General features: G+C 44.5%; 1 long non-coding RNA gene and 5 other non-coding genes across 6 annotated transcripts; 4 read left to right on the top strand and 2 right to left on the bottom strand.

Annotated features, from left to right (window-relative positions):
* LOC133472228 (uncharacterized) lies at positions 1 to 9,297 on the top strand. The gene is made up of 3 exons (XR_009786644.1): positions 1 to 473; positions 2,667 to 2,780; positions 9,016 to 9,297. It is a non-coding gene; the product is annotated as an uncharacterized LOC133472228 (long non-coding RNA).
* Positions 9,298 to 10,572: 1,275 nt separating this feature from the next.
* Positions 10,573 to 10,643, bottom strand: trnag-gcc (transfer RNA glycine (anticodon GCC)). Its single transcript has one exon. It is a non-coding gene; the product is annotated as a tRNA-Gly (tRNA).
* A 132-nt stretch (positions 10,644 to 10,775) lies between these two features.
* trnal-cag (transfer RNA leucine (anticodon CAG)) lies at positions 10,776 to 10,857 on the top strand. The gene has a single exon. It is a non-coding gene; the product is annotated as a tRNA-Leu (tRNA).
* Positions 10,858 to 11,987: 1,130 nt separating this feature from the next.
* Positions 11,988 to 12,058, bottom strand: trnag-gcc (transfer RNA glycine (anticodon GCC)). The gene has a single exon. It is a non-coding gene; the product is annotated as a tRNA-Gly (tRNA).
* A 102-nt stretch (positions 12,059 to 12,160) lies between these two features.
* On the top strand, positions 12,161 to 12,242 carry trnal-cag (transfer RNA leucine (anticodon CAG)). The gene has a single exon. It is a non-coding gene; the product is annotated as a tRNA-Leu (tRNA).
* A 9,035-nt stretch (positions 12,243 to 21,277) lies between these two features.
* trnav-cac (transfer RNA valine (anticodon CAC)) lies at positions 21,278 to 21,350 on the top strand. Its single transcript has one exon. It is a non-coding gene; the product is annotated as a tRNA-Val (tRNA).
* The last annotated feature ends 843 nt before the right edge of the window (positions 21,351 to 22,193 follow it).

Below are 22,193 nucleotides of genomic sequence, written 5' to 3'. Positions count from 1 at the left end.
ATGTAAGGGGGGCCAACTTGCTATGCATTATGGTGTCCGCCCCGCCCTGGGGAAAACAGTGGCTCGAGGGGGTGATTGCTCAGCATTAGCGTGCGTGCGAGCGGGGGTGTGGGGGCGGGGGCGCTGACTCACCTCGCCTTGGAGTATAAACTTCAGGCCGAGAATAAGGACGAAGTGGGTTGATAATGATCATGGAAGCGGGTTATTTGTTGCGGGAAGTGAGAATGGCCTCTGTGTGTTGGTACTTGTGTGTTGAGTAATGTTGTTGATTTTCACGACCGCTGGCAGAAGTGAAGGGGAGGATGGCAAACGCGATGGGACACACTCGTTACGATGGTGACGACAACAACAATGCGCCGTGCCAATGTCTTGTTTCTGTGTGTGCGTGTGAGTGACTGTGGGGGGACAAAATGAGGAAAAACCTGATCGTCACTGGTGCTCGGGAGAGAACGTTCATTGAAGGATTGCTTGAGGTATGTTCACATACTTTTCATACGATACGGCTCGCAAGCAGGCAACAAAATGTTATGTACCCTAGCAAGTGCAAGCACATACGGTTGTACATAAACATGCCGTCGTTCCGTTGAATCATGCCCGAAAGCTTCGGTAAACATTGGTTTGTTCATGAGAATCAATGTTCATAACGGCGCACAAGTATTTTGTCAACGGCAAGCCAGGGAGGTGATGCACCAGTCACAAAACGCAATCCTGGTCTCCGTCAAGTTGCGCTGCCGGAGAGTTGTCGTTGACATGTCACACTACATGGAAGATATTTATTTTTTTAAATCTAATTTGCCAGACATAATTTTGGCTTCATAGGGCCAAATCGTTTGTCGTGAATTAATGTCAGGTTCAAACAACCGAGAACATTTAATAAACAATAAACAAGGAAGACAAGAGATGGTTTATCGCGAGGAGACCGGTTAGAGTTGTTCGCAGTTACAATCTCCTACCGCTCTGAGCACACTCTGCCGATCCCTCTCTTTTTATTTTCTCAGGGCGGTTCCTAGTTACACAGACGCTGCTGCTATCTTGAGATAAGGGCACACACAGCAGCAACGTAAAACAATCACATATATGACTCTGTGCAGATGCAGATGTGTTCTTCATCAACGCTGATTGCTTCAACCTTCGACCTTCGACCGCAAAATGTTCCAGCTGCTATCTTTTGATGAGGGCACAGTCCTCTTCACAGACGTCAACTTTTATGATACAATCAACCTTATACTGCTAAATGCATGCTTTGAAATCGTTTTAGAGAAAACATTAGATAACTAATGTACATTTATTATTATATTTCCCTCCTGTTTATCACATATTTGCTCAAATTCTCATATCACCATACATCAGTAACTTCAGTTAGATTTTTGAGTGTAAGATCATTTTTATGAAAACACATGCATTTACTCTCAGAGGCAATGTTAATCTTTATTCATAGTCACGTGGATCTGGAAATAAATTCGGCAGGTCATCATGCACGTCATTATCATCATTACTGTCACTACCTTCAGCGTCAAGACCAAGTAAAGGATACATTTGAGCCATTCGGTTCTCCATGGGTGAGATTGTTGTTATCAATCTATTAATGAGAGAACGCAGACAAGGAATACAACATCCACACAAGGTCAAAATTGTTGCTAAAACAGCGATCGATACCAAAATTGAGGACACCACGGCTTTGTATTTTCCAAAGTCATTCATCCCGGAGTTCCACATGGAGGTGTCAACAGCATTTTACCATTAAGGGTTCGGAGTCCGTCTATGGCCTCGGTGAGACTGCCATCCGTAGCTGTGTTGTTGGGAATGAATGTGCAGCATTGTTCTCCTGAACATAGCACGTACTCCTCTCAGCCAACATGTCAACAGCTATCCTGTTTTGGAATGCCATAAGTGATGTGGCTGATAGCTGTTCATGTACAGCTTCAAACCCACTCTGTGTCCAATTGCCCAATTTTTGCACGTTGTAATGGATGTAGTTGATTCTGTCTACGTTTTTGTTGGTTGTACACCACCAACAGATTGAGGACTCAAATCCTGCAGCTATTTGATACTCAAATTTGTACTCACTTAAAACACCATGGGGAACACCAACGGCGTCAATGTATGTTGGATCATTTAGGCTCTGCCAGTCTGCTCCTCTTTTCTGACGTCGCCAATGTTCTGGCATGACAGTGGATAGACTTGCTGTTAATTCTTGTACAGACATGGGATGTGCTGATACCGGCAACAACAAAGTTACTAGAGCACAGAGACCTGGTACATTCTTTGGCAATTTATCAAATAGTTTAGCATCTCGACACCACCACCAGATGTCCCCTCTTGGCTACGGATTGAAGTTAATTTCTACCACTATTGATACTGTAGGAACCTGAATTTTATAATCACCTATTACTCTCGAGGTTCCATGCGTGTTCATTTTCGTGAAAGAGCTACAATTATAACGACGTGTTAAAAGTCAAACAATTTATACCTGACAGAGGAGTCTATACATTTTACAGAGCTCTGGGTCAGTAGCTACGCTTATCCTAGCCTCAGCAGAGACAGCGCAGACTGAACAAAGCTATCTGTTCTTGCCCCCGACTTATACAATGTTTGAAAGAGGAAGTATGGAATCGCTGTCATCTGATTGGTCCATGGTCCCATCTGACGTCCTCATTGTCCTGCAGAATGATGACCATTCGCTGCTGGCTCCAGGCGCGGTCTAGCATCTTGTCCACAGTGGCTCCCCGCAGCCACCTCCTCTCCGACATCTGTTCTCCGTGGCCTCCACATGCACCCTGGTGAGAGCTTTCCTGCAATAAACTCCCACACCCTTCTCTGATTTCCACTTTATACTATACTGCAATAAACACCCTTGTTTACTCCCAGACCTTTGTGGAAAACATAGGTTTGTGCTTATCAACTCTTGTCACGGGAAACACGCTGTCCCAACTCATACATGTAATTCCAACTCTAATCTAATACATGTCCTGTAAGGTACCACCAATACGTCTCATAACCTTTTCCAGTTATCTGTTTGGTGTTTGCAAATTCCTTTAAATTAGTAATTTGGAGCCTCAATTTAGTCATTGTGTTTGGTGCTATGGTTACCCTAATTGAATTATTATATGCCCATGAGACTATCCAGAGAATGACAGGAAATGGTGTTCCTGGCTCTCCGCTGCTATGTCTAACCCTGTGTAAGAGTAAGGGTTGAGTGGTTACTTTATGGTCCGTTCGTTTAACCTTGGGTGATTCCCACAAATACCATACTAACAGAAAAATCAAAATAACAGATAGCGTTGACATCCCACACCCCATAGCTGATTTTAAACACTTAGGGGTCATTCTGGTTGAAATATCCCCTTTACTTTAGTTTGGTGTCTTATAAAATCTTCACTGACTTTCGGGTCTTCCCAGATTCTAAACGTCTGAGACCAACCTATTATCAGACTTTTGCTCACCTCCCTTGTCGGAGTTTTCAACCAAAATGACCTTTTTACAATGTGTCAAATGTATCCAAGTTGACCTTTCTGCTATCTTTATAGCTGTGGGGGTTGTCGACAATACTTGGAATGGGCCTTGCCACTTAGCTGTGTACCACTGTTTCTTTTTTCACACTTCTTACAATCACCTCGTCTCCCGGCTCCACTAGTTTGGCTTCCTGCTGGGAGACAACAGGATCCTCACCACCTTGTTTTTGTGCTTGTTGTTGTTTTTCTAACATTTTCCGCATGTCGTCAGCTAAATTAGCTTCATCATTTTTTTCCCCATTGGTTCTTAAATTGAGGTAGTTTATAAGGCCTTCCAAACAATGTTACATAGGCTGTTAGCCCTGAAGTACTTGTTATGTTTATATACAGCTTTACTAATTCTAAACACTGTGTCCACGGCCTTCCTGTTTCTTCAATGCACTTTTTAAGTCTGTTTTTTATTGTTCCATTCATCGTTTCCACTAATCCAGCACTTTGAGGGTGGTAAGCACAATGATTCTTTAGATCAATGTGAAACATTACTCCTATCTTTTTCAGAATTTGGTTAACAAAATGGGCACCATTATCACTGTATATTTTTTCAGGAATACCATATCTTGGAAAGATATCCTTACAAAGTGCTTTTGCCACTGTCAATTCATCTGGATGTTTGGTTGGGAAGATTTCTATCCATTTTGCAAAGGCTATGATGACCAAACAATATTTTTTCCCCTCACTTTGGTTTAATTCTATAAAGTCCATATGCATAATTTGAAACAGGTATTGTGGTGTAGGGAAGCGTCCTCTACGTAGTCTCAAATTACCTTGTGGATTGTGCCTTGCACATGGCAAACATGCCCTATAACATTTTTTTGAATAATAATTAAAACCATAAGTTGTATAATGTTAATGTATCTACCCCACCATCCCTCCTGTTGAGACCTGTGTTACACCATGACTCATTATAGCAGCCCATTTGTATAGATTTTTTTGGTAGGATAGTTTTATTATTTTTGTCATACATAGATGTCTTTTGTAATGTTGATAAGAGTTCTGCATGTGTAACCAATTTGCCTGTTTATTATATCATTCCTCTATTCTTCCAATAGTGTGCAAAGGTGTGTACTGTGGCAAATGGATATTGACTATCTGTGTAAATAGTAACATCCTTTCCTCTCATTATTTTACACGCTTCCGTTAACGCTGCTAATTCTGCTGCCTGAGCTGAGTAATTTGATGGTAACCGCTCAGCTTTTTTTACAGTGTCTTTAGTCACTACTGCATAACCTGTTTGTGTTTTCCTTAGTTCATTTTTCTTAGATGAGCCATCTACAAATATGACTTCTCCTTTTTTTAAAGGCTGATCTTTCAGGTCACTTCTGCTTTTGGCTGTTGTTTCTGCAAGTCTTGACAATCATGTTTTATTTCACAAAAAGCTTTTTCTGCTTCATCAATCCACTTTAAGTGTGATCTCATTTTGAGGTCTTCCTCATACATCATTTTACTCAGGTGCGCAATGATTTCCGCATAATTTGGAACCCAGATTCTACAATAATTTCTTATCTTCTACTGCTAACACGTGTCTGTCCTGCAGCTGCTTCTTTTTATTAAGGCTTGAGTAGGTGGTATCACATGCCATGACCTTTTAAGGATGTGGTCAATGCCTGGAGGTGTGGGGGCTTTATTGCCTTGTGAAATGTGCATTATAGCACTCCTCCAAGCTGCTCTTGCTTCCAATGAACAAGGGTGCTGTCATCTCAATACAGTTACAGCAAAAATGTATTATTATTTTTTTTTTTACATGTTTCCATGTCTGGTGATGGCACCAATACATCATCTACATAAAGTAAAATTTGACTTCCTCCTGGTGGTTGAAATTTAGCCATACTAGTGCTCATTACTTGGGAATAAATAGCTGGACTTTCACAGTAGCCTTGTGGCAATCTAGTAAAAGTGTAACTTTATCCTCAAAATGTAAATGCAAACCAAAACTGACTATCCTTATCTATGGGTATAGAAAATAATGCATTGCTGATATCTACTACAGTAAAGACTGTAGCATCTGGACTGAATGTATTCAACTAAGTGTATTCAACAAAGGTCAGGCACACATGGAGCTTTTTGAATGACTGCATTATTTACCGATTGTAAGTCTTGCACCATGCGGCATCCTACAGATTGTGGCGCTTTCTTTAGTGGGAATATTGTAGTGTTGCATGGCGAGTCATCACATTTTACTATTACCCCAGCAGCAATCAAATCTTCAATTTCTAGTTTGATGCCTTCGTTTGCATCCTGTTTCAATAGATATTGTCTCACACATGGTCTGTATTCAGTTTTCGGCCTGATTTGTCCTGGTAAAGTTCCTTTTATGAACCCAACATCTGAAGGTCCTTTAGACCATAACTTCTCTGACACTTCCTTCAACAAATCTTCCTCATCCTCAGTGAGCATTAAGTCTCATTTTTGCTGAGAATGTAGGTGTATCCCTTCTTGTGCCTGAATTGTCCAAAATACTGCCTTTCTTTCTAATCCTGTTGAGGCACTTATTTCTGTATTGGTTGAAAAGGTAACCCCATCACTTGCTCTCTCACCTTGTTCAACTATTCTCCCTAAGTCTTTCCATTTTTTATGTCTAGTTTTGTACAAAAAGATGTGGAGTGGAGTCCACATTCTAAACAATGCTTCCATCTTTTCATTTAATGTCACTCCAACAACTGCTGTGCTTTCTGTATCAGTGTATAAATAAGTCACAGTGACTCTGGCTGGTGTTATTTTTGCCAATTTTCTCTCATACTCCACATCTGGACCAGGTGTACCTTTGTACCAGAGTGTAATATGCAAATCATTCTCTGACATTTTGTCTTGTAATTTGGGGATCACCTTTGTCCCTTCAGTCATTAATGCTGTTGCTGTTTCTTTTTATCTTTTATTATTTTATTTATTTATTTCAGCATGGAGGATGTGATTTACATACTCCTCCAAGGTGCCTGTAGGCAGGCCAATGTAATGTTTGTTAACCCAGCTGCGAATTCCATCTTTTAAACCTGCATGGAGAGCATTCTTCAACTGCTGTTGAAATGGCTCATTTACATCTCCATCCTCCTGCATGAGTCTTGAATACAGTTGTCATTCTTACTCTGTATTCCTCAAAAGGCTCATCATTATTTTGTTTAACAGTGTAATTTGCTCTCTGTCTGAAACGCTGGGTTGCTCGGTTAATTAATCCTTGCACCCGGTGTCCCAATTTGCGACTATCATGGGCCAAAATCCCATTTGCATCTCTTGGATACCATGGTCCTCTAATATTATGCCAATCTGGACCCATGGCTGCCATCCACACTTGTTGGATTTCTGCACCATTTAAGTAATATGATCGCCTTAAATTTTCCAGTTCCTCAACTAACTGGTTTATGTCTGCTTTATGTGGTGTCAGTCTTTCTAATGTGGAGACGGTGGTAATTTTGGATAAAAGAGGGCAGTTAAACCTCCCCCGTTTTCATTTAATTCAACAACTCTCTCTTCTCCTCGACACTGACCCTGTTTAATCATCCTCCTTTCTATGGAACATTAATTATTTTTCCTTCTCTACACATTCTCTGTCTTTCTTTTCACATTCTTTTTCCTTTCTTATTTTGTCTCCATTCTCTTTCCATTCTCTGTCTCCCTCTCAAATTCTCATCCAGTATTCTGTTTCCTCAAAACCATTTTCCTTCATTTTCTTAAGGTTTTTTTTTTTTTTTTAATGATTGATTCTGGCGGCACGGCGGCCGACTGGTGAGTGCGAATGGTTGTTTGTTTGTATGTGCCGTGCGATTGGCTGGCAAAAAGTTCAGGGTGTACCCCGCCTCCTGCCCGATGACAGCTGGGATACGCTCCAGCACGCCCGTGACCCTCGTGAGGAGAAGCGGCTCAGAAAATGGATGGATGGATGGATGATTGATTCCTGCAACGCGGCTATTTTTTGTGTATTTAACTAACCATTAAAGCCGTGGTCAGTTATCCATGTGTCTAAATATTAAATTTTACAAGGATCCTGTCTTTTTCTTTTTTTTTAATGAACTTCCAATCTTTACACTGCAGTGTATCCCTGGGTTTTATTTTGTCAACACCTAGGATGTTCTAAAAACTGGTTTCTTATCAGTAGGACAGCAACTAAAATTTTCTGTTGTGGTAATTCTCACTTCAACCTTTTCAGGTGGAGAATTCTTGCCTTTGCATCCACACCAGTCTGCTGTTTACAATACCACAGTTTTATATGAGATAAATACCTAGTGGTATTTTATCTCCATTCATTCACTTCTCAATCACACAAGCGCTTTATTACTGTGATTTTCACAGAATTTAAGTGTACACAGGACTCCGCCGTCCTTTTTCTACGGAATTTATCTGACTCCGCCGTCCCTCATATACCTGCCATTTACTAGTATTCACAGGGTTTTCCAACACGCAATGACCTCCAGTCATTAACGCACAATGACATCCAGTCATTCACTTCCCCCCTTTAAGGACGTTTAACTTACCACTGTTGTCTTCCCTCCATCGGAATGCCGTCAACCGTCAGATCCCAGCTGGTGGGTCGAGGTCCAGTCCTGGAAAAGGATCTCTAGGCTCTCTCTAGGGAGCCTGCCGTGGCCACGGTCTTTCTGGAGTCCACCACACCCGCTGGAATCCTTAGGTATTTTGGCATCCAGCTCGAAGGACCAGGTTAATCTCAGGTTCAAACAACCTAGAACATTTAATAAACAATAAACAAGGAAGGAAGACAAGAGATGGTTTATATACTCGCGAGGAGAACGATTAGAGTTGTTCGCAGTCACAGTCTCCTACCGCTCTGAACACACTCTGTCGATACCTTTCTTTTTTTTCCCTACGGGCGGTTCCTAGTTACACAGACGTTGCTGCTATCTTGAGATAAGGGCACACACAGCAGCAATGTAAAACAATCACATATATGACTCATTGTGTTCTTAATCAGCGCTGATTGCTTCAACCTTTGACCTTCGACCGCAAAATGTTCCAGCCGCTATCTTTTGATGCGGGCACAGTCCTCTTCACAGACAACGTCAACATTTATGATACAATCAACATCCATCCATCCATTTTCTGAGCCGCTTCTCCTCACTAGGGTCGCGGGCGTGCTGGAGCCTATCCCAGCTGTCATCGGGCAGGAGGCGGGGTACACCCTGAACTGGTTGCCAGCCAATCGCAGGGCACATCGAAACAAACAACCATTCGCACTCACAGTCATGCCTACGGGCAATTTAGAGTCTCCAATTAATGCATGTTTTTGGGATGTGGGAGGAAACCGGAGTGCCCGGAGAAAACCCACGCAGGCACGGGGAGAACATGCAAACTCCACACAGGCGGGGACGGGGATTGAACCCCGCACCTCAGAACTGTGAGGCTGACGCTCTAACCAGTCGGCCACCGTGCCGCCTACAATCAACATTATACTGCTAAATGCATGCTTTGAAAATACTATAAGAGTAAATATGGGATAACAAATGTACATTTATTCTAACACCTCGTTTGCCATCTGCCCTTGCTCTCTGCAAACCAGTGCTCACCTCTTGCGGCCCACCGACAACACAGACTCCTACCCTGCCAGACCGGTCCTCATTGGAACCCTGCCAATCACGGATTTAGTTCTCGGAGTTCCTTTGTTCGCTTCCAAGCTGCAATAAACTGTTATTCACAAACTCACCTCCCTGTCCTCTCTGCATCTGGGTCCAACTTGCAACCTGAATCCTGACAGCATAGTCTGGCCCGTCATGGACCCAGGGGACACGGATCCCTTTCGCCAAACAGTTACCGGACAGAGCATGCTTTTTGGAGCAACACGACCAAGCCCTCACCCTGCTGACTCAAAAGTTACGTGACTTCTCACAAGCTCTCACATCCCTCCAAAATCAATTTGCCTCACTCCAACCTTGCGCGGAGCCGCCTGCTGCAGCATCCACAGCTCCCCCCTCACCCATGTAATGCGTGAACCATACGTACCCGCACCAGCCCCTTACGACGGCAATCTAGGGTCTTGTCGCGCCTTTTTGTTCCAGTGTTCACTTGTGTTTGAACAGCAACCACAGTCGTAGTCTACCGACAACGCTAAAATTGCCTACCTCATCGGCTGTCAGTGCTCTCGTGGGCCACGGCGGAATGGGAGAAAAGGTCAGCCGTTTGTGCGTCATATTCTTCTTTTTTTTATCACACGGTGCTCGAGAGGGACCGGAACATTTTGGGGCAACATTTTGGCGTACTTTGTGAGTTTTTCGTATGACTTTTTGACTCCAATTTGGGGCATGGTGCCCCAAGTGAACACATTGGAATTGGGGACACCTGGGGACAACCTGGGGAACCCTCATTTTGGGGCACAAGGCACTTAGGGGAACCGCGGCGGGATGGTTTCGTGAAGTACCGGCCGTTGGACACTAGAGACCTCTGCAGACCATCTTTTAACAGCCACCCACTTTTCAGGATACTTTTCCACGCTGCCGGGGGGGGCTTTGGAGGGCTTAATCAGGGGCACTCTTATGCGCTTTGGGGCGCCATCTGTGTACATTTTGGGGACACTTCCGGGGCTTTAAGGGGCACTTCCGGGGGTTAAACGGGGGCACTTCAAGGGACTTTGGGGGTATTTTGGCATCCATTCTGGGGCATTTTGGGATACATGCTGGGACTTTGCTGGGACATGCTCTGGGTGACCTCCGGAGCTCCGTAAGGGGTACTTTTTCACATTTTGGGATCCATGATGGGACTTTGCTGGGACTTAGTGCAAGATGCTCTGCGTGACCTCCAGAGCTCAATAAGGGGTACTTTGTTACATTTTGGGACTTTTGTTACAATTTGTTACAACTAGGGTGTTATCATTGTTTCTGCCCTACACTGCCACGAAACAACACGAGGAATATTTGTGAGGATGGCCCAGCGCGCCAACTTGGTGAACTTCGTTCGCAAAGTCTACGCATATGACCCACTTCTGACAAGATGTGACCACCAAACACTTGGTTCCTGTCCTCGGTCGTCCAGTAGCGGTAGGGGAAAATGTGTGTTTTGCAAGCAGAAGGAGTTTGTACTCATTTACCTCAAATAGAGCTTAATATACACAAAACAGTCAAGCTGCATTGGCCAGGAATCAGACCCAGGGCTCCCGCGTGGCAGGCGAGAATTCTACCACTGAACCACCAATGCTTGGTATGGGGGCTCTTGCACTTTGACTACATTCCAATGCTCTCGAACGGGTCGCCAACCGGATGAGCAGACCGCCTGGGGTGAATAAAGACCCGGATCCTTTGTTCCTTCTAAACAATGCAATGTACTACTGTCAGGATGGCCGAGTGGTTCAAGGCGCTGCATTCAGGTTCCAGTCTCTATGGAGGTGTGGGTTCAAATCCCACTACTGACAGTGTCTTGTGTATAAAGACAATGTGTCCATTCTGGCATTGATTTCCTTTTTGTGAGAGCGCCTCTGCTGAGGGGGAATTCAGTACTCACATGGCGATTGACATTGTGACTAAGAAGGGCGTGATAAAGGCGAAAGCCTCCTCACCCCTCCCCGATCTTAGCGCGAGTCGTGCTTACTTATAGGAATAATGTGCTCGTCACAGACTGTCAATAATGAACACCATCTTCACACATAAGGGTTTCCAGATGAGCACTTGACACCAGGACAACCTCAGGCCGCAGTTCGATGATCGACTTTGTGGTCGTGTCATCGTACATGCTGCCGCATTTCTTGGACACTGGGGTCAAAAGAGGGGCGGAGCTGCAATATGATTCCCATTGGGTGGTGTGTTTGCTTCGATGTTGGGGGCAGATGTCAGTTCGACATGAAAGAGAATTACGTATTGTGAGGGTGTGCTGGTAATGTCTGGCAGAGTCCCTAGTCAGAAGGAGCTTCAACTCCCACCTCCGGCAAAACTTTGTCCATGTCCCGGGGGAAGCAGGGGACATTAAGTACGAGTGGCCCATGTTCTGTCAAGAGACTTTGTCTTCATTCTCCTGCTCTTGACTTGGATTCCTACATTTCAGATGAGTATTCAGTCAGTAAGTCAGAGGCACTGGCATGCATATAAACATCAGAAAACTATGATGCAATGAAAAACAACACAATCTAAGTCTGTCGGAGTGGTTGAGCCGTCCAAGCAACTCCCTTCAGGTTGCAATATCTACGGGCATGCGGGTTGACATTCTGCTTCTTGTGTGATTACTCTGACAAAAACTGTCTGTTTCCTCTCCTTGGCTTTCCAGTCCAACAAAAATTGGTACAACTAGGGTGTTATCATTGTTTCTGCCCTACACTGCCACGAAACAACACAAGGAATATTTGTGAGGATGGCCCAGCGCGCCAAATTGGTGAACTAAGTTCGCAAATTCTTCGCATATGACTCACTTCTGACAAGATGTGACCAACAAACACTTGGTTCCTGTCCTCGGTCGTCCAGTACCGGTTGGGGAAAATGTGTGTTTTACAAGAAGAAGGAGTTTGTACTCATTTACCTCAAACAGAGCTGAATATACACAAAAGTGTCAAGCTGCATTGGCCGGGAATCAGACCCTGGCCTCCCGCGTGGCAGGCGAGAATTCTACCACTGAACCACCAATGCCTGGGATGGGGGCTCTTGCACTTGCCCACCAGATGAGCAGACCGCCTGGGGTGAATAAAGACCCGGACACTTTGTTCCTTCTAAACAAAGCAAAGTACTACTGTCAGGATGGCCGAGCGGTCCAAGGCGCTGCATTCAGGTTGCAGTCTCTATGGAGGTGTGGGTTCAAATCCCACTCCTGACAGTGGCTAGTGTATAAAGACAATGTGTCCATTCTGTCATTCATTTATTTTTTGTGAGTGCGCCTCTGCTGAGGGGGAATTCAGTGCTCACATGGCGAGTGACAATGTGACTCGGAAGAGCGTGATAAAGGCGAAAGCCTCCTCACCCCTCCCCGATCTAAGCGCGAGTCATGCTTACTTGTAGGAATAATGTGCTCGTCACAGACTGTCAATAATGAACACCATCTTCACACATAAGGGTTTCCAGATGAGCACTTGACACCAGGGCAACCTAAGGCCGCAGTTCGATGATCGACTTTGTGGTCGTGTCATCGGACATGCTGCCGCATTTCTTGTACACTGGGGTCAAAAGAGGGGCGGAGCTGCAATCTGATGGCGCCTACCAGTGTGGTCGCCTCGGTAACGCGCTCTCTAGTATTGTCTTTGTTTTTGTGTTTTTCGTCTGTCTTTGGAGACTCACTTACACAAGGGGAGACCTGCTAACCATCATGGAGTCTACTCCGGACTTTCTGTCACCAACTTTCGAATGTCCGCTCAGTTTTTTCCCAGGGTTACTCACCGGAGCGGCGTCCGCGGTTTTCGGCGCATGGAGACGGAAGCGGCGCCACAGAGGGAAGCGAGCCGGCATTCAGGTGAAACTCCGCAAGAGAGGACACAGATTGGCGTTCCCGTCGTCGAATGTACGCTCCCTACCCAACAAAATGGACGAGCTTCATCTTCTGTTAAAGACCAGGAAAGACTTCAGACGTTCCGCGGCCATGTGCTTCACGGAGACCTGGCTTTGCGACGCTGTACCCGATGGCGGCATCTTGCTCCCCGGCTTCCACATTCATCGAGCGGACCGCGACATGGAATCATCGGGGAAAACAAAGGGCGGCAGGATATGCCTCTATATCAACGAAAAATGGTGTACGGACGTCACGGTGCTCAGCACACACTGAAGCCCGCATTTGGAGTCGCTATTCTTAAACTGTAAACCATTCTACTCGCCACGTGAGTTCGCGTCATTCATACTGGCTGGAGTCTATATAACACCTCAAGCTAACACGAACGCCGCATTGCTAACGCTCGCCGATCAAGTCAACGAAATTGAAAAAAAACACCCCGACTCACCCCTCATTATTCTTGGGGACTTTAACAAAGCTAAACTCAACCACAAACTCCCTAAATACAAGCATCACATCGACTGTCCGAACAGGGTAAATAATACTTTAGACCACTGCTACACTACGGTAAAAAACGCATACTGTGCTATACCTCGTGCAGCCCTGGGCTCGTCTGATCACTGCTTAATTCACTTAATACCGACGTACAGGCAAGAACTTAAATGTGCGAAGCCTCCAGTGAAAACAGTCAAAAAGTGGACAAATGAAGCCAAGATGGAACTTCAAAGCTGTTTAGACTGCACAGACTTGAGTGTCTTTGAAAATTCAGCTGGCAGCCTGGATGAATATACGGACACTGTCACATCCTATATCAGTTTCTGTGAAGAGGTCTGTGTACCAACAAAATCATTTCGCACATTCAACAACAATAAGCCGTGGTTCACTGCTAAACTTAAGCAGCTTCGCCAAGCTAAGGAGGACGCATATCAGAGCGGGGACAGGGCCCTGTATAATCGAGCTAGAAACCAGCTGACTAAAGAAATTAACATTGCAAAGAACAACTATGCAGCAAAGTTGGAAAATAAGTTTAGCGCAAACGACTCTAAATCAGTCTGGCATGCATTCCAATCGCTGACTAATTACAAGCGACGATCCCCCCAAGCTGAGAACAATAGCACACTAGCCAACGACTTGAATACCTTCTACTGCAGATTTGAAAAGGATAGTTTCACACCACACACCCACCCGGCCGCACCCGCGACCACAATCACACCTCTGACCTCTGCGTTAACCATCCATGAACAGGATGTGAGACGCATCTTCAAACAACAAAAGATTAACAAAGCGGCAGGCCCGGACCACGTGTCCCCATCCTGCCTCAAAGTCTGCGCGGACCAGCTCGCTCCAGTCTTCACTCAGATCTTCAACAGATCTCTGGAAATGTGCGAAATCTGCTCTTCTCTCTCTACACGAACGACTGCACCTCAGCGAACCCGACTGTCAAACTCCTGAAGTTTGCAGATGACACCACTGTCATCGGCCTCATCAAGGACGGTGACGAGTCTGCATATCGACAGGAAGCGGAGCGGCTGGAGCTGTGGTGCGGCCGACACAACCTGGAGCTGAACATGCTCAAGACTGTAGAGATGATCGTGGACTTCAGGAGGCATCCTTCGCCACAGCTGCCCCTCACGTTGTCCAGCTGCCTTGTGTCAACCGTCGAGACCTTCAAGTTCCTGGGAATTACAATCTCCCAGGACCTGAAGTGGGCGACCAACATCAACTCCGTCCTCAAAAAGGCCCAGCAGAGGATGTACTTCCTGCGGCTTCTGAGAAAGCACGGTCTGCCACCGGAGCTGCTGAGACAGTTCTACACAGCGGTCATCGAATCAGTCCTGTGTTCTTCCATCACAGTCTGGTTTGGTGCTGCTACAAAAAAGGACAAACTCCGACTGCAACGGACAATCAAAACTGCTGAAAGGATTGTCGGTACCCCCCCTACCCACCCTTGAGGACTTGCACGCTGCCAGAACTAAGACAAGTGCGTGCAAAATCCTCTCGGACCCTCCCCACCCCGGTCACCAGCTCTTCCAGCTCCTTCCCTCAGGTAGGCGCTACCGATCAATGCAAACTAGAACTAGTAGACATTCCAACAGCTTCTTCCCTCTTGCAATCAACTTCTTAAACAGCTAACCTATAATTCCATTACAACAAGCTGGCAATTTTTTGACTTGAGTTCGTTGTCACATTTCTGTGGGGCCAATTATGTATTACTCGTGCACTCGCTGTAGTTGTCTCGCCATGCTGCACTATTTGCATATACTGGCCACTCATGCCAGAGTAGCATCTGCTCCATTTGCACACTGATTGAGGAGTATCCGTAACATTTGCACAACCATTGTCCCAGATTATCGCACTACTCGTCACTTTAAACCGCATACACTCCTTGAAGTCTCAGCGCCCTTTGCACAATGGTCATTGCACCGGACTATTGCGATATTAGTCATTCGAACTGCTCTAAGTGCTAGAGGACTCTGCATCTTTTTGCACAATTGTTTTTGTGTCTTTATGTCTCCAAAGTGTTCTGTAAATTGACTGTCTGTTGTACTAGAGCGGCTCCAACTACCGGAGACAAATTCCTTGTGTGTTTTGGACATACTTGGCAAATAAAGATGATTCTGATTCTGATAACAGAGTGAAAAATTTCAGGGGGTGTGAATACTTTGCGTACCAACTGTATGTATCAATCAAAGATGTATAGATCACAAATTTGTTTCTGCAGATGGCATTGTGACAGATGTGGACTGTCATAATGTCGGATGACCCATAACGAAGGTCTGTCCCGAAACTACGGCTGATCTGATTTGAGTTGATCTGATCCATAAAAGCAAAAATATTGGGCTGATCATTATAATATTATTGTTTCTAATAGTTTGAAGCTGTCATGAGTAGAAATGTCTGCATATATTTTGGTGATGATTGTTGACAGTTGTGGGACATGAAGCCACGTTTCTTGGGTTCATGCTTGAGGCTTGCAAGGATGTGGTGCTCGCCTGGCGTGTTTGTGTCATTTTAATGATGACGTCCTTATCCATCCCAATCCATAAATTTGCGTTTTTTATTTTTTTTAATTTCTCAAGCCCATCAAATTCGTGATCGAACATAATTTCGGGGTACTAGCTGTTGTTCATGTGATGCAATGATATATGACAGCAATGTAAGATATACAACGTAATACCAGCTTGAACAAGGCGTTGCTTGGAAACTCAAGCAAGCTGTATTCATTTTTTAATTTCTTGAAAAGTTGCCATTTTGAAGGTGAGGGGATTCCAGCTGACAGGTGCGATATAAAAATATGACCAATTACTGCCACTTCATAGTATGGTACATTCCTTTTTCCACAACAGCTATGCCAGTGCTTTTCAATTTTCAATTTTGTTGATGAAAAAGGGGTGTTCGAAAGGGAATTAGTTATTTACCAATTGCTCCAAAATGTATTGATATTATTGGAAATGAGTGCCAGTTTAATTTTCTTGAGCATGCATGTATTTTGTCCAATGTTTTAGTGATGTCAATATCAAATAAGTGAATGATTGATTGAAATAGAAAAACTGACTTTTGGTGCTAAACTGTAACGTGTATATGTGATCCTTAATAAAGTACACTGTTTAAAACAGTGACGGTGACTCCATTTACTTTCCCATTAAAAATAATTGAAATGTCTTTATCCATTGGAAACCCTCCAAAAACAAAATGTTCGCAACTTAAAGCAAAAAATGGCCAGAGATGAGACATAAGTGAAAAAACTGCAAAGCGGGCACTGTGGAGGATCACAAGCAGACGGCCTCTTAGCTCCACTATTAGATAATGACGACATGACGTCACACTCTCCTCACTCTGATGAAGATGATAATGATAAAAAGTCTGAAGGTGATCTGACATGTCACACTGACAGCAAACGATGGAAATGTTCTCAGTGTGGGAAAACCTTTGCTTGTAAGAGCAAACGACGCATGGCAAGACACAATTGGAGACAAAGCTTTTGCCTTTTCAGTTTGTGGCCAAAGATTCTGTCCAAGGAAACACAAGTGTGCTGGTGAGAATCGCAGGGGTCAAGAAGCTTTCATTGAAAATGTAAATGTTTAATTGCAAAAGTAATGACTATCTTACCAATTTACAAAAATCTATATTTGTGCATTTTATCTACCACGTTTATCTTCATGTTGTCTTTGTCTTTTGTAAAAGCCTCCTGTGGACAAATGTCAGAATTAGCACTGGTGCCAAAATACACAAAGTAATGTATGCCTTGTTTTCCTATAATTTAGTGATGTCCAAATCAAATAAATGAATGATTGATTGAACTAGACTGTAAAGATGCATTGACTTTTCGTGGTAAACTGTAAAGTGTATACAGTATGTGATCCATGATAAAACACGCTTCAGACAGTGACAGTAACTCAATTTGTTTGGAAATCAAGTCCATTTTCCCCATTGAAAAGAATTGAAATGTCTTTCATGCATTGGAAAGCCTTCAAAAGCAAAATGCTGGCAACACAAAGCAAGAAATGGCCCAAGCGACAAGGCCTAAGTGCGAAAACTGCTCAGGTGGGGCACTGTTACATCAAGGTAGCGCTGTACTTGGCTGACTTTGGCTCTTGGGCGGCCTCCACCCGCTCCTCCCCTGGGACGACGGTGTTCTTTACTTGACTTCAGTACAAATTTGGGGTCTATACTTCACTGGAATATTTATTTTTCAGCATACTTTTTTACCTCGACTCCCTACATTTTCAGGCAAATATGTGTACTTTCTACTCTTTACACAAAAAGCCTCATTCTTTTTCATTTTGGATTGTGTTGTTTCCGGCTTGTCATTGTTCAAAATTGCAAACAAAAACAAAAAAAACAATCTGGGTAAATTGTGCCTTCATAGAGTGCTTTTGATGGTGGTTGTATGAGATCTGTCGATGATCATCTGTATTTTGTGAAGGAAATCACTGCACGCTGACTCGTTACGCCCGTAACACAAATTGTTCCGGATATTTGTCAAAATATGTTTGACAAAACGGCAATTGCAGACGCGATGTTCAAAAGTCCTACCTGCGTGCACTCATTCTGGCCTGCGTGGACGACGTCACACTTCATAGAGTGCTTACTGTGACTGAGGTGAGTTTTGTAATTTAAGGTACTTTTTCCCTGAGAGCGTAAGTCAGCCTACTAATATTTACTAATTATTATCTTCAATAATAATAATAAAAGTGTTTATTTGAGAGCAAAGTTGGAATTTTGTGTGACGCTAGTAATTTCCCCAACATTATTAGGCACTAATCTTGTGTGTCGATTGCAGTGTCTACTCACAACCGGGGATCGGTTGGTCCCGGAGTCGTCCATCTCCTCGCATCTCAGAAGGAAAACGGAGCAGGTTTGGTAGAAGAAGAAAAACGAGGTAGAAAAATAAAACAAAAACAAAAGAGGAAGAAGAATAACAATTGTTGTCCCGTTGGGATGCGCCTGCCTGTAACTTTCCTGCTTAGTGAGCTTGCTGTGGGCTTCGATCTTGCTCTCAACTGCAGGTTTACTAGGTACGGATGCAGGGCATGATTTCCCGCAGCCTCCGCCAACAGCTCAAGCTAGGAAAACGATCAAAGCAGCATGGCCGGCTTTTTCGATCGGACCGCGCCGCCGGGTTGTCAGGCCGTCCCTCGCGCATGTGGTTGCGCCACTGGGGGACAACGAAACAAAGGAAGCGGGAGGGGGTGGCCCGAAGGCCACCCCGTAGCTGGAGATGTTAGGAAGAGCCAAGAAGGAAGACGAGGGTGAGAGAGCGTGGGAGCAAAGGTTAAATACCCAGGAGGCGTGTCCAAGAGGGACAGAGAAACCTGGAGAAGACCACACCCATGAGCTTGAATCTAGTCTACAATTTTGACCCAGAAAATGGGTTGAAGAATCATACATTAATCTAAAACACTCCCAACTTTGTACTCCTACTCATAGATCAAGCATCAAGAATGATTGTTTAAACTTTAGTCTTGGCAGATCAATTGTTTATTGTTCAATCACATGTCCTGCTGTTTGGTTCCAAATCAAGATGAACAATTCTCAGAGTCTCACCGAGGACCTGTAAAGTTGACACTGATACAGACGTCAATGCCTACATTTGGAATATTTCGTGCATGGTTTGTAACCTGGTGGCATGGTGGGCGACTGGTTTGAGCATCTTCCTCACAGTTCTGAGGAGCGGGGTTCAGTTCCCGGCCCCGCCTGTGTGGAGTTTGCATGTTCTCCCCGTGCCTGCGTGGGTTTTCTCCGGGCTCTCTGGTTTCCTCCCACATCCCAAAAACATGCATGGTAGGTTAATTGACAACTCTGAATTACCCGTAAGTGTGAATGTAAGTGCGAATGGTTGTTTCTTTGTATGTGCCCTGCAATTGACCGGCAACCAGTTCAGGGTGTACCCCGGCTCCTGCCCGATGATAGCTGGGATAGACTCCAGTACGGACGCGACCCTAGTGAGGAGAAGCGGCTCTGAAAATGGATGGATGGATGGTTTGTAACCTTAAAACAGACATTTTAGCTTCAGTTAAAAAAACAAACAACCTTGAATGGAAGTCCACGGGTTTCAGTACTCTCAAATGCCAGTGGGTGTCGCCCTGCATGCAGGTTTGATTATTAGGCAAATAGTTCATTGCTGTATTTGCGTTCCGTTGTCGATCTGTCCCAGCTTGGTCTTCTTGGAGAGAGGGTCACCCAACCTTTTGGTCGCTATCTTCAAAAGAAGAAAAAAGAGTCTTTTGAAGATGGGAATAAAGATTTGACGGGAAGTCTGCTAATTAGGTTAAGGTCCACTTGACGTACGCCAGGCGTCCTCTTAGTGGCCGTCTCCCAGCAGTGTGGCTTGGAAGAATGCAGCTTGGCAACTGGGTCAAAGTCACTACAATGCTAAACAAAAAAAAGTCTACAGTATGCAAGTTACAAAAGCAAGAGCAGAGGGGGACCCAGAAGAAGAGAGCCGATGCAGCTTCAGCACCTCTTGACATGTCAAACTGTGTGAATATTCCCCCAGTACCAGATAATTATTTAATTTCATGTTTGACATTTTAAGTGTTTAAAGGAAACATTCTGATACTGTCCTTGAACTTTTACAAAAGAAACCAATGCCGACGTTAACTGCCAAGATCTTTGCATTGAAAAGTAGCAGAACTGAAAGTTGAAAACCAACAGATTTAAGAAGAACTTGGTAGCCTTCAGGCAAAAATGTACATCTTGCATCCTAGCTGAAAGGAGTTGGCAGTTTAGAAGATCACCGCACGTGACCGCATGCTGCAATTTTATATTGAGTTACCATCTTGATCTCGTTACATGTCGTTGTTGTGTGTTCCCAACATGTAAAGTAATGACACCAATGTAATGAACATGCTCTCGCCCAAAGGCACTGACCCCCAAGCCCCGGACTGAGCTCCATCGCTGTCTCCGCTCCCCTGCAGAGACAGACGGCCACGGGGATGCTAGATTTAACTTCGCACACGGATGCTAAATGAATTACCAGCCAGTCCCAAGTAGCTCATCAAAGCTGCGATACGGACACTGGTTTCTCACTCGGATGCTAAATTAATTAACTTTCACCCCCAGCCAGCCTGAAGTGTCTCATCAACAAAGACTTTTTTTGGGGGGACACTGGCTTGATCACCAAGAAGGTGAGGAACCCGCTGTTTGCTGGCTCCCGTTCGACCAACTTGCCGAAGACTGGCTTGGCCAGGAAGCCCCACCTCGCACCATGAGGTGGCGAGGAAACATCTGACCCTTCCCCGCCGCAGGGCATCCTGCCAGCGCTCCGAGCTACCCTTTTGGCCGTCGGGAAGGAAACGGGCAGCGCACGTCCGCTCCGAACCTCTTGCGAATAGCGACATACAGGCTCTGGCCACCCTGCCTGGGAAAATTTCTTTTTCCTGCTCTCCTTCTTTTTCCTGCGGTGACCTTCACGAGACAAAATCGCTTTATTTATAACGCTGAAACAGATAATAATGCTTTCCTTTCTGTTTTCTGTTTTACTGCAATTTCCACACAATTTATGACGTACGCCATAAAGAGAATCACATTTTCTGTTGACATGGCAATATTCTCACTCTGCTTTTCATTTTGGACCCTCTTCAATGATTTTATTGACCACTTTAACCTGACTGATTTCCGTCCATCCATCCATCCATTTTCACCGCTTATCCCGGTTAGGGTCTCGGGGCGCTGGAGCCTAGCCCAGCTGACCTCGGGCGAAAGGCGGACTACACCCTGAACTGGTCGCTAGTCTGTCGCAGGGCACATAAAGACATGGACAACCATTCACACTCACATTCACATTCATACCATCACTGAGTGGGAACTGAACCAAAAACCAGCTCCAAAAACTACTGTTGGGGCAGTTAGACAAAGCAAAACCAGCAGTTTCCATAGTGTAGCGGTTATCACGTTTGCCTCACACGCAAAAGGTCCCTGGTTCGAAACCGGGTGGAAACAAGGCTTGTTAGTTAATCTTTTTTCTTTTCATCTGCCATGAAAAACTATGGGGAGAGATTAGTGTCAAAATCTTTGACACAAATATATCTGTGACTTACATACGTGTTTTTAAAATCCACAAACATATCTGCAATTTACACAGGGTTTTTTTTTATGGTGTGTGTGCATTTATCATAACTTATCATTTGTAAATATTAAATTCTGCTTGTGTATTGTTGATGGTGCGTTTGTAGATAAGCGCATTTATTTTTGAGACAAACGGAACGCAGTTTTCAAGACCACACACACACACGCGCGCACACACACACACGCACGCACGCACGCACACACACACACATTCTGTACAATTACAGGTATTATTTTAATGTCTATTTGGTCCAAATAAGATGCATGCAGTTAGGATGGTGCGGCTGCATGGGACACAGCCTGTGCCCATGCAAACTGTTTTTATTAAAGGTATGTACGGGTTTTTTCCGCAACTGTACTCATTGTTCAGCTTCTAACATGTATTCTGAACTAATATGTATTTTTTAACTATTGCAGGATGAAGTCAGTAAAATTCGCAATCTGGAGAGAAGCCGAGTAGTAGTCCATCTACAAATCGGCGCTTTCTGAGTTCACTCACCTGAGTGCCCGTTTGAATGCATTTGGGATGACAATGAACAGCACCGAGCATACTGAAATAAATGTGAGTTCATAAATGACTACATTGGGGCCACTCAAAAGGCAGCGGCCTATTTCGGGTCCCCATGTGTTAAGGCCCCTTACATGATCAGCCGAGATCGGGCATTCTCTATGTAGTATGGCTGAAAAGTAGGGATGTCCCAGGGAAAACCACCGAAT

This window comes from Phyllopteryx taeniolatus, chromosome 22 (assembly GCF_024500385.1).
Source record: "Phyllopteryx taeniolatus isolate TA_2022b chromosome 22, UOR_Ptae_1.2, whole genome shotgun sequence".
Taxonomy (NCBI): Eukaryota; Metazoa; Chordata; class Actinopteri; order Syngnathiformes; family Syngnathidae; genus Phyllopteryx; species Phyllopteryx taeniolatus.
Note: the sequence above shows the minus strand (reverse complement) of the source record. Positions and strands in the feature narration are given on the sequence as shown.